Source organism: Rhinatrema bivittatum, chromosome 2, assembly GCF_901001135.1.
Source record: "Rhinatrema bivittatum chromosome 2, aRhiBiv1.1, whole genome shotgun sequence".
Lineage (NCBI taxonomy): Eukaryota > Metazoa > Chordata > Amphibia > Gymnophiona > Rhinatrematidae > Rhinatrema > Rhinatrema bivittatum.
In genome coordinates, this window is record NC_042616.1 from 186824666 (window position 1) to 186838351 (window position 13686).

Sequence of the window (13686 nt, forward strand, 5' to 3'; positions counted from 1 at the left end):
AATTGATGCCTCTTCCTCCTCCTTCTACCAATACCTATGGATTTCCAATGTTTCTCTGAAGATGTGGCAATCCAGATATCCTTCAAGTACGCCTATTTGTTTTTCTTATTGTCTTTGCAACTATTTTATTTGTTACAGCTCTGTTCCCAGCAAGATTTTCTATATCTGTGAAACCAATTGTCTGCTCAGAAGGGATAGGTATTAAAAGGTATGCTGGGAAGAAAAAAAAGTTGTCTGAACCAAGGGAAGCAGACCATAGATTCAATTTGAAAGGTTAAAATCCTTTAGGAAGTTATTAAATCTGCTGCTGTTTTTAATGTTATTTGCTGGGGCTAATTGTTTTTATATGGCACCGTGTATAGTCAGAATTGTCAGAGAATAGACGCAGGCTAGGATCTGACAATGTGCATAAACGTTTATTAACTCACAACAGACAACAACTCTGCATAGCTTCACAGTTTATGAATAAAGAATCAGTATCACAACTTGCAATCTCTTAGTCTGGGCCTCTCCTAAGTTTCATCCTGTTCCCTCCTGGGCCTAGCTCAATATATACCTTCCAAGGGCCTCCTCCTGGACCAGGATTCACTTTTGTCTGGGGCCAGATCTCTGGTTCTGGTCCCTTAAGATATTCTGAGGTTTTCTTGTGTATGCCCATTCATAGTGTAGTTAATGTTTATGTAGAGCTAGGTGTTATAATTTTGCTTTTTCCTTCTTTACCTGTTGTGGTAGCCTTTGCTGCTGCCTCAAGGCATTATGAATAAACATGCCCTAACAAGCACAAGGGTTAATTTTCAAAAGGATTTAAGTGCTTAAAACTGGGTTTACACATATAAATGTACTTTATGCATGTAAGTGGGCTTTTGAAAATTGCTACACTATATACCATTGAATTATCAATAGGTTTTACACTTGTAAGTTCAGGTTAAGTGCATAAATGAGCTAGAATGTTACATTTATACACATTATTCCTTTGAAAATTACCTTAAAAAGTTTTAGGCATTGCTACTGTGCAAGAGTAGTGCTAACATTTTGGAGGGGTGAGAAATGCCCAGACACACCCTAAACTATTATGCAGCACACGATGGCAGTATTGGGATTTGATTGCCCTTAAGACACTATTTGAAAAATGGAGAAGATGCTACATGTTTTGGAATAAATTCAGCAGTAGCTGTAAAGCATGGCACAGTACTAAACACAGCAATTAAAGTCTGGTCCAAGATGGCTCCAGCTGAATGGAATCATCAGTAAGCATGACAAAAGAGGTAGAATTAACAGAAAATGCATTTTTGACCCAAGCTACTCAGGATGAAGAGATTGAAACAGCAATTGATATGTCAGTTTCTCATAATATAGTCAAGTGAGGACCCTGATGTCTTTCAAATGAATTTTGAATTAGGGGTTAGCAGCATTAAAAAATTTGTTTCGGTTAATTCATTCATTTTGGAGGTCATAGTCATTCATCAGGATAGTCTCAAATGAAAAAAATATTTTGTTTCTTTGTTTCATTCTTTTTTTTTGTTTGTTTTATACTGACGTCAAAAGGGGAGCAAATCATAGGCCCTATTGAATTTGTTGTAAAATAAAAAAGGGACGGGTCTGAGCCTAGGCCTAGGTTTAGGCTTAATGCTGAGGCCTAGACTGAGGCTGGGTACAGTTGCTGAGGCCTATACCCAGGCCTAAGACCAGGTCCTGTCCCCAAGGTCTAGGCTCCATGCTGGAGCTTTGCTCAATGTATCTTTTTTTATAATAGATTCAGCACTCAAGAGTAATAGAGATAATGTCAAAATTACAATTAAAGTATTGTAAGAAACAATATTTACAGTAGTAAGACATGAAGATCTATTAAAACTTGAGTTATTGCAGATATTACATAACTTACCATAATGGCTTTTTCTTCACTGATGGGTATAGTATTCTCATATACTTGAGGTAATGCCATGTTACCCCAAAATCTCAACAGTAGAGAGAAATACAAATAAAGTGAAGTAAACAAAACAGAAAAAAAAAGCTAGGGCCCAGTCTAAGGCCAGGCACTATAGCTGAGGCCTAGGAATAGGAATAGGCATCAGACCAGGCCAAATACCAAGTTACATTGCTGAGGCTAGGCCTTATGCCAAGCCCAGCCTGAGGGCAGAGCCCATTATCAAGGCTCAGATCTAGGTAAAGTTCCAACACTGGGGCCTGGCCTGAGGCTGGATACTGTTGCTTAGGCCTAGGCCTAAGCCTAGATCTAGGCACAATGTCGGGGCCCAGCATAAAGATAGTTCCTGTATCTGAGGACTAGGTCTAGGCCTAGGCCTGACACTGGGGCGTGGCCCAAGATCAGGTCAAATCACCGAAACTCAGGCCTAACTCCAGGACTGATGCTGGAGCCCCATCTAAGGCTGGGTCCCATTGCTGAGTCCCAGGACTGGGCTTAGGCCAGTTCTGGGCCTAGGTCATCTACCAACTTCTTCCTTCTTCCATCAAATAAAATGATGGTGTCTGCCTGAAGACACACCAAGGTACTGACACTGTGGCGCATTCCTTCCTAACTGACGATTTATTTATTTATTTATTTACTTATTTATTTAAAGTCTCTTCTATACCGATAGCCGTTTGCACATCGCATCGGTTCACAAAAAACAAGAACTTTTGGGTGGAGCCCTTACATATAACCAATAAATACAATTAACAGGGAGAGGATAATACTAAAAGGCAACGCAAAATCAATAAATCAATAAATAGATACAAAAAAAACTATAAAAATAAATAGCGAAGTACAAGAATCAGTGGTCATAAAGCATTCTTAGTCATAGATAGGTGGATAATTTACAGAGGAATTTTAAGTAGTAGGCTTGCTGGAAAAGCCAGGTTTTCATTTTTTTTTTAAATTTGGGAGTGTAGGTCTCGATGCGTATATCATGAGGCAAGGAGTTCCATATGGTGGGGCCAGCGAGATAAAAAGCTCTGCTTATAGTGGAGGAGAGTTTGAAAGATTTGATGGATTGGGCACGTAGGGTTCCTTGGAGGGCTGGGCGGGTGGGTCTATTGGAGGTACGGGGGAGGAGGGGGGGGTTGATCCAATTGAGGTTTGAGTTTAACAGACTTTTGTGGATGAGGGAGAGTGCTTTATAAAGTATTCGTGAGTGTATAGGGAGCCAATGTAGTTCGATAAGTGTGGGAGTGATATGGTCTCTTTTTTTAGAATTTGACAGTATACGAGCTGCGGCGTTTTGTAATAGTTGTAACGGCTTGGTGTGTGTTGCGGGGATGCCAAGAAGGAGTGCGTTACAGTAGTCTATTTTAGACAAAATAATAGACTGAAGTACAGTACGGAAGTCAGAGAAGTGTAGCAGGGGTCTGAGTTTTTTTATCGTTTGTAGCTTAAAATAGCATTCCTTTATGATAGAATTAATGAATGGTTTAAAAGTAAGATGATTATCAATAAGGACACCTAAATTGCGAATGTGCACGGGGAAAGTGGTGGATGAGTATGTAAGTGGGATGTCTGGAAGCGGTTGCTTATTAGAGATGATTAAAAGTTCAGTCTTGTTGGGATTTAGAGCAAGGTGCATGTCAGTGAGGAGTTGGTTGATGGAGGAAAGGCAGGATTCCCAGTTTTGTAGTGCAGTTTGGAGGGAGTCAGAGAAGGGGAATATGATTTGCACATCGTCAGCATAAATGAAATGCTTGATGTGAAGGTTGGTGAGAAGAGTAGTAAGGGGAAGCATGTATATATTAAAGAGTGTAGAGGAGAGGGAAGAACCTTGGGGCACACCTTGGGGGAGACTGATGGGGTCAGATTCGTTGTTATCTACTAAGACAGTAAAAAAATCGATTTTGGAGATACGATTGTATCCAGGCGAGAGCTTTGCCAGTGATCCCAATACTCCTGAGGATGTTGAGGAGGACATCGTGATTGACAGTGTCGAACGCAGCGGAGATGTCAAGCATGGCAATCAGATAAGAGGATCCTGAGTCTGTTCCTCTGATGAGTACGTCGTAGAGGGAGAGCAGTAAAGTTTCAGTACTTAAATGCTTCCTGAAACCATGTTGGGTGGACGGGAGAATATTGTTTTGTTCAAGGTGATCGGCAAGGCGCGAGTTAACTAGTTTTTCAAGGACTTTAGCTAGGAGGGGTAGGTTGGAAACAGGTCTGTAATTAGACAAAGTGGCGGGGTCAAGATTGGTTTTTTTGAGTAGCGATTTCACTACTGCTTGTTTGAGGAAGTTCGGGACTGTGCCATGCTCTAGGGAGCAGTTAAGAATATTCGATAGTGGTTTGGCGATCACTTTGGGTATAGATAGAAGGAGTTTAGAAGGGATCGTTTCAGAGGGATGAGATGAGGGTTTCATTTTTTTTAGGATGTTCTCTACTTCCATGGAGGAAGAGGAGTCAAAGGAGGTGAGGGAGACTGAAGAGCTGAAAGAAGGAAGATTGATATTGTAATTATTGTGAGAGAACTGTGCTGTGATGGAGGAGACCTTATTTTTAAAGAAATGTGCTAACTCATTGCAACGATTTTTAGAGGAATTTGCTAGTTGTTGTGTGTGAGAGGGAGAGGTTAGATCAGCAACCATAGAGAAGAGGGCCTTGGGGTTATGTTGCAGACCATGTATTTTTTTGGCGTAGTATTCACGTTTAGTTTGGAGGATGGAATTTCTATATTCGTGCATGCGTTGGTAATAGATTGTTTTGGTTGTGGGGGATTGGTGTTTGCGCCAGGATCTTTCAGCAGCTCTGAGCTGAATTTTAAGATTTCTGAGGTCATGAGTGTACCAGGGTTTTCTATTTCTACGGTTAGGGTTGACAGTTTTCGTTATTAGTGGGCAATGTTTATTGGCAATGTTGAGGGTGAGATTGACCCAGGTGGAGAAGGCGTTATCTGGGGATGAGAGGTCAATTTGATTGCCAATGTCAAGCATGCTTGTGTGATGGTATCTACCGTACAGGTTTTGCAATATTTAAAAGATATGGGCTGACAGGGCAGGGTAGGGTAACTTTGTGGAAAGGTAAGTTTAGTCTGAATCAGGGAGGGATCAGACCAGGGTACTGCCATGCATGAGGGGGGTTGCTTATTTTAATGGGGGAGTTGATACAAATCAGATCTAGAGTGTGGCCAGCTTTGTGTGTGGGAGAGTTCACAATTTGTTGGAAACCCATAGCTTCGAGGGAGGAAAGGAATGCTTCACAGGCCGGGGATTGCGGGGAAGTATCCACATGTAAGTTAAAGTCTCCTAGGATAATCATGGGTACGTCAGGGGATAGGGAGTTTGCAAAGAATTCAATAAGGGGGGATGAATCTTTCTCAAGAAGACCTGGGGGAGTATAAATGAGACACAGTTGGAGTGACTTAGATTTGAAAAAGCCAATTTCGTACTGATTTGGGATATCACATTTCTGGGACAAAAGTTGTAAGTCCTTTTTTACAGCCAGGAGTACGCCGCCTCCTCTCTTCTTTTTCCAAGGGATTGAGAACACATCGTAGTTATCTATGGGTAGTTGGTTGATGAGAAGAGTGTCATGTTGTTTGAACCAGGTTTCAGTGACAGCGCATATTTCTGGTTTAGAATCAGTAAGAATGTCATGTAAGAGATGGGTTTTCTTCTGGAGTGATTGTGCGTTGAACAAAATAATGGAGATGAGAGAGAGACTGATGGCTTGAGTGCGTGTGAGGGTGTGTATTGGAATAAGCCTTCTTATGTTGTGAGTGGTCTTGTGGCGTGTGGCCTGATGTGAGAATGGAAGGAGAGTATTTGAGTGGTGTCCGGACTGATAGGATAAGGAGCAGTCGCCGATTAAAGGAGGCATTGTTGAACTGTAATTTAATGCAGGTAGCGAGCTGGGCGAGATACAACTTATGTGGGGAATGCCCACGTATGTTGAACAGTGCTGACAGGATAATGATGATACCTTTTTGATTTATGGTAATACATTTCAATAGTTGTACCTCAAAATGGTGCCATCCATGTGGGAAGAAGGCACCCAAAGGCATCATTGCGGCACGTATTCAGGTAGATGGTATCATTTTTATTCAATGGAAGAAGAAAAGATGGCGGAAGGTCTGGTCCTAGACTTAGGCCTAGGCTTAGTCATGGACCTTGTTGACAGGACATGGCCATGGACCAAGCTTCTGCATCAGGCCTAGGCCTAGACCGGGGCCTCTGTGATAGAACCCGGCCTTCAACCAGGCCTTGGTATCGAATCTGGGCCAAGGTCTAAACCTTGACAATGGAACCTGGCTTTGAACTTGGCCCTAACATCAGGCCTGGGACTAGGTTCAGGCCTCAGAAATGGAACCCAGTCTCATGCTGGGTCTTGATTCAGGCCCAGAGCCTAGGCCTGGGCATTGGTGATATGATCTATCCTCATTCTGGTTCCTAGTGTCTGGCCTGTCCTTGGCAATTAGATGCAGCCTCAGACCAGGCCCTAGCATCATGTCTGGGCCAAGACCTAGGCCTCAGGACCCAGCCTTGCATAGGGCCCTAGTTTTGGGCCTGGACCTAGATATGATACTATACTTGGGCCTCAGACCAGATCTTGGTGATTGGACCCTACTTCGGGCATAGACCTCAGTGATGGGACAAGGCATTGGCCTGGTTCCACCAGTGACCCATTTTTATTTTTTTAAATTATATGAATACAAAAATACTAAAAAATATTTGGTGATTTTCACCAGAGCTATTTTCAGTTTTTCATTTGTAATGAACCAAAAATGTCCTCATTCATCTCATTTTATGCATTTGTTTAAAACTCATGCACATCCCTTCTTTGAATGAGTAACTCAAGTTTCTGAAAAGTCAGAATTAAAATGGATGGTGTACCTGGTGGGTCTCTTGGTAGGCAATACCCACACAGCTTGTCAGACCTCAAGATATGATAAAAGGACTAATTTTGCCAGGACAGATGATTTCCTTGAATACATGAGGATTAGCAAAGAGAACTTCTGAGTAAAATTTCAAAGTGACTATTTTCAACCCAAAGATTACATCTTGCCCTAAAAACTTGAAGATTAATGCTTGAAGTGGTTAATTCAGACAAGAGAGCTGAAAAATCGGACTCACTTGGTATAGTTTATAGCCAGTTTACCAACTACAAAGCAGTATTGGATCTTTCAAATCACCACATTCTCTCATAGAGGTGGCTGAGTTGGGAGACATTACTGAGGGCTCATGCACTGCCACATGTGGCAACTTGGCTGCCTTTGGGACAGTTTTCCCCATTCATTGTCACTTCCAGGTCTACAAGATATCCAAGGATCCATTAGGAAAAACAAGAGCTGGGGGAGGGGGAGCACAGGGTTAGCAAGACTGATTTCCTGGGAATGGAGAAAACTTAGGGGTAGATTTTAAAAGGTGCGTTCGGGCGTACACGTGCGTGCTACCCGGCGCACAGACATGTACGCCCAATTTTATAACTTGCGCGTGCCGAGCCGTGCTGCCTTCCCCTGTTCTCTTCCCACCCACCTCTCCTTCCCTTCGCTTCCCCTACCTCCCCTGCCCTTTCCCCCTTACCTTTTTCTTTTTTTTATTCTTGTTTTAAAACTTACTTCAGCCCTGGGGCTGAAGTAAGTTGCACGCACCGACCGACTGCCAGCACACGAACACCCACACAGCAACAAATGGCCGCTGTGCCGGAAGCCTCTGACCCCACCCTGCCCGGCTCCTGGACCACCCATGCCACACCCACTCTCCGCCCCCTTTCCACCCCTTTAGTAAAGCCCCAGGACTTACATGCGTCCCGGGGCTTTATGCTCGTTGCCGGGCCTTTTGAAAATAGGCCCAGCGCACGTAAGCCCATTTATGCATGTAACCCTTTGAAAATCCGGCCCTTAGTGTTATTATTGTGGTTACTAAGGACATGTATCCCAGAGATGTCCTTAAGGAAGGGAAAAAGCACATGGCAATAAAAAAGTGGCAAACTATGCATGAACTCCCAATTTAAATCCAAAAAAGGGAATCTTTTTGTGGTGCTGATAGAACTGGGGAAAAACCAAGTCATACCACTAGTTGATTCCTGCAATATGAAAACATTGGTTTACTTTGAGCTTGTTAGTTATACTGTTATAACTCAATAAAATGGTAGTGATATCATGTATGCATTTATTTATTTATTTATTTATTTATTTGGGTGTTTTATATACCATCGTTCCAAAAGTAGATCTGTTCATTACCTGAGGGGCTGCAACACTCAGGGAATTCAAAGAATCATTACCTGCCTGTGCAGAGAGTTCACAAATACCTGAGTGCTCCACGCACACAGACAGTTCAAAGCCCGAAGCCTATTCTTCCTGGGCAGAAGGCTGGCCCTTCTAGAATAATTAACAGCCTTTTTGTCTTAATGAATAATCGTTATTAGTAAAAGAAGAACAAGAAATAAGATACAACAAGAAATAAGATACAACAGTTTTTCTTTGGAGCAGCAGCAGTTGTCTAACAGTGACATACTACCAAGCCTGCTCAATTTCTAAGCTATACATTGCTTTCTTATATACCAATATTGCTGACAACGAATGTTTTACTTTTTTTCTTTCTGGGACTACTCCCATATATGGAGCAGAAAGCTACAGAAACTTCTACTAAAACTAATGATGTCAAGTGCCGTTATCTGGTATACTCCCCCCGTTCTGTGTTCAGTAGCTAGGCCTTGAGCTGGAGACAGTTCTCTACACAAACTGCTTCTGTTCCTCCCCCAAGGTTGCCTTGCTTGCTTATACAGACAAAGTATATTCTTTTCTCTTGTGCAAAACTGTTCCATTAATTTCATTATTTAATCCAGGTTATCCTCAGATCACAATGGTTATACAGAGATACCGAGGATTATTCTGTGGTCTAGGTTAATATTAAAGCCATAAGCAGAACTATGTGTTTGGTGGAAGGGATTTTACTCTCAATACCATACCCCATGGTCCTTGGAAAGATTTTCTTCAGATTTAAGAATATGCTGGTCTCCTATAGCTGTATTGCAACCCAGGTACAAGCAATGATCTCCCAAATCAATGAGCTACTGATAAGGAAAAAAAAGTCTTTATACAATCTACAGTTATTTATACCAAATCTAAGATTAGGAAAAAATTGTTGTAAACAGACAGGAAAAATAAAATGGGCTGCCCAGTACTTTTATAACAAATTCTAGTACTACTGCTACTACTGCTGCTATTACTACTAGCCAGAATGAGTAAGATCGTAACACCTGATCCCCCTCCCCCCCTCCCCCCCCCCATTACCCCAGCTATTCTGTTGCGTTTATTGGGCCTTGAGGGTTCTACAAAAAATTTTAAGAGGGACCAACATGAAGATGACGCTCTTGAGTTTGCTTTCAAGTAGACCCAAGAAAAAAGAGGAAAGTAGTAGGGAAGAAAACCCTGTATCACCATTGCCTTTGTGTACAACAGAAGATCCAAATCATTCAGACATCTAGGGGGCAATCCAGTAGCAGACAGATATATAGATGAGAACAGTGTGGCAGTCCTGGTTCTGCCATGGATCAGGAAGGTCTCCTAGTGAGAGAGACCATCACCCTGGTAAAGCAGGAAGTGATGCTGTAGGAAACACCTGCTCTCAAGGTGATGCTTTGAGAGAATCCAGAACCTCAGGGTAGCTTTCTCTGAAATGCCCCAGCATCATTTGCAGGACCCCAGAGGCAGGCAGAGCTCCTGAGTTTTATTGCATGGCTGAGATGATGGTACAGGGAAAAGGAATTCAGTTTTGGAAGGGCCTTGGCAAATTTTTGGGGAAGGGGGAGTCTTTTCCAAAAGGATGGGCTCTACCTTAACCAGAGTGGAACCAGGCTGTTGGCACTTACTTTAAAAAAGGAGATAGAGCAGCTTATAATTTAGAACAATGGGGAAACACAACAATTGGTCAGCAGTGCATGATTTGGAGGAATGTATCTTTGAAGAATACTAATAAAACAGGAGAGTTAAGGCACCCCAACAGAGACATTCCAATAAAAGCAAAAGTAGTCCATGTGCCTATAAGTAAAGAATCACCAGATCTAAAAGATTCCAAATTATCCCTATCAACTGAAAAGCAATAAATACAATGCAAAGAAAGAACACACCTAAAATGTCTGTATACCAATGCCAGAAGTCTAAGAAGTAAGATGGGAGAGTTAGAGTGTATAGCAGTAAATGATGAGATTGATATAAATGGCATCGGAGACCTGGTGGAAGGAAGATAAAAAATGGGACAGTACTATATCAGGGTACAAATTATATTGCAATCATAGGAAGTATCAACTTGGTGGGGGTGTGGAACTTTATGACTGGGAGGGTATAGAGTCCAGCTGGATAAAGATCATGCAAGAGACTAAATGCTCAGTAGAATCTATATGGGTAGAAATCCCTTGTGTGTTGGGTAATAGTATAGTGATAGAAGTATACTACCATCCACCTGGACAAAATGGTCAGACAGATGATGAAATGCTAAGAGAAATCAGGGAAGCTAACCAATTTGGCAGTGCAGTAATAATGGGAGATTTCAAGTACCAAACACACAAAATTCTCTTAGTGAAAAAATCCCACGATTGAAATGAACTATATAGAAACACGTGGTATTGAAAAATTAAGCAATCACAACGCTATTTTTCGAACGCCGACACCATCTCCCTGCCTAGTTGATTCTAGAATCAACTAGGCAGGGAGATGGTGTCGGCATTCAGCACCTTGTTTGAAATTCTTTCGCTTGTACCCCCGCTAAAGATACGGGGATGTGCTGGATCAGGAGAGTTTGAATACGGATGTCTCTGAAGCAGCTCGTGTGGCGAAACGCGCGCGTCGGACAAGTTACCTCAACAGCTACGGGATAAGTAACCCCGATAACCCAGAAACAAGGGAAGTTGCCTTTTTAATATATATAGTAAAAAATTCATAAAAAGTACACAAAATTGAACTTTGATGCCTTCCATCTGGACCAATTGATTAAATGTGACCCCGTGAAAGTGCATGAGATGCAAGTTTGACTTGTGAGCACTGTGGGTGGTATGATGGTCCTTAAACATATAAGATAAAAGTTCATAGCGTTGTGATTGCTTAATTTTTCAATACCACATGTTTCTATATAGTAGATTTCAAGTACCCCAATATTGACTGGGTAAACGTAACATCAGGACATGCTAGAGACATAAAGTTCCTGGATGGAATAAATTACTGCTTCATGGCGCAATTGGTTCAGGAACCAATGAGAGAGGGAGCTATTTTAGATGTAATTCTTAGTGGAATGCAGGATTTGGTGAGAGACGTAACGGGGGTAGGGCAACTTGGCAATAGTGATCATAACATAATCAATTTTGAGCCAATAACTGGAAGGGGGACAATAAGTAAATCTACAGCTCTAACACAACATTTTCAAAAGAAAATCTTTGATAAAATGAGGAAATTAGTAGAAAAAACTGAAAGGTACAGCTGCAAAGGTTAAAAGTGTTCAAAAGGCATGGACATTATTTAACAATACAATCTTAGATGCACATTCCAGATGTATTACATGCATTAAGAAAGGTTGAAGGAAGGCAAAATGATTTCCGGCATGATTAAAAGGTGAGTTGAAAGAGGCTATTTTATCCAAAAAGAATCCTTCAAAAATTGGAAGAAGGATCCATCTGAAGAAAATAGGTAAAAGCATAAGCATTGTCAAGTTAAGTGTAAAACATTGATAAGACAGGCGAAGAGAGAATTTGAAATTAAGTTGGCCATAGGCCATAATAAAAAATTTTGAAATATGTCAGAAGACGATTGACAAAGTCCCTCATGAGAGGCTTCTAAGAAAACTAAAATGTCATAGGATAGGAGGTGATATCCTTTCATGGATTACAAACTGGTCAAAAGACAGGAAACGGAGAGTAAGATTAAATGGCCAATTTTCTCAGTGGAAAAGGATGAACAGTGGAGTAGAGATGTGAATCGGAACTGGAATCGGCTAGCCTTTGCCCTCAAAGATAGCGCCGGCGCCATTTTGAATATTGGCAATACGGCCCGAGTGCAGGAGGTCGCTCCCGGACCCCTGCTGGACTTTTGGCAAGTCTTGTGGGGGTCAGGAGGCCCCCCAACCTGGCCAAAAGTCCCTGGGGGTCCAGCGGGGGTCCGGGAGCGATCTCCTGCACTCGTGCCGTCGGGTGCCAGGAACCAAAATGGCGCCAATAGCCTTGCCCTTATTATGTCACAGGGGCTACCGGTGCCATTGGTCAGCCCTTGTCACATGGCAGGAGCACAAGATGGCGCCGGCCCTCCAGTGCTCCTACCATGTGACAGGATCCGGCCAATGGCACGGATACCCTGTCACAAGGTAAGGGCAAAGGGCCATCAGCGCCATTTTGATTAGTGGCAGCCGACGGCCTGGTAGCCGGAGGACGGCCCGGAGCAGGAGATCACTCCTGGGACCCCCACTGGACCACCAGGTACCTGTAAAAAGGTTTTGGGAGGGTCAGGAGGGTGGGGGAAGCTAAGGGGTTACTTTTAAAGGGTCGGGGTGGGTTTAGGGGTTATTTTTGTGTGCCATTTTTCCCGCCCTCCCCCAAAATGATAAGGGAAGCCCCACAATCAATATCATGGGGTTTTCCTATCATTTTGGGAGAGCCCCTGATTTCTGACGATTTTGAAAATATCGACGATATTTTCAATCGTCCGAAGCCCGATTCACATCCCTACAGTGGAGTGCCTCAGGAATCTATACTTGGACCGGTGCTTTTCAATATATTTATAAATGATCTGGAAGGTAATAGGATGAGTGAGTTTATCAAATTTGCAGATGTTACAAAATTATTCAGAGAAGTTAAATCACAAGCAGATTGTGATAAATTGCAGGAGGACCTTGCAAGACTGGAAGATTGGGAATCCAAACGGCAGATGACATTTAATGTGGACAAGTGCAAGATGTGCATATAGGGAAAAATATCCCATGCAGAATTTACGTGATGCTAGGTTAGGAAAATGGACACTGATAAATTCAGCATCCATTCTCCCAACCTGTCTACCAGCACTGGAGTGTATAAATCAATATTAAAATGTCAGGCACTTAATATTAATTTATTCACTCTTTCACTTTTTGCCAATTTGTCTCCTCACTGTCACATGTCAGTGAAAGGACCAATCACCTTTCAGAAGGCTGTCCTGAAAGGGGATTGGTCCTTTTCACTGACAAATGTCAGTGAAAAGGACCAATGGGCAATAAGTGAATGAGTTAATAAATTAATATTAAGTGCCTGACACTAATATTGATTTATTCAATCCTTACTGTACCAGCAATCAGGTTTGGAAAATGGACGTTGAATTTACCAGCGTCTGTTTTCCTAACCCATGGATGAGCCAGGGGTTCAGGAACTGGATGCTTGTGGACTGAGCATCTACTTCCTGCACCCGACTGCCCTGCTCTTTTTTAACTCATTTTTTAAAATTGTTTTAAAGATTTGTAACTCTTACTTGTACTTACTTGTACTTAATATTAGAGATGTGAATCGTGTCCTCGATCGTCTTAACAATCGATTTCGGCTGGGAAGGGGAGGGAATCGTATTGTTGCCGTTTGGGTGTGTAAAGTATCATGAAAATCGTTAAAATCGTGAGCCGGCACACTAAAACCCCCTAAAACCCACCCCGACCCTTTAAATTAAATCCCCCACCCTTCCGAACCCCCCCCCCAAATGCCTTAAATTACCTGGGGGTCCGTAGCCTTAAATTACCTCTGTAGCGGCGGTCCGTAGCTAAATC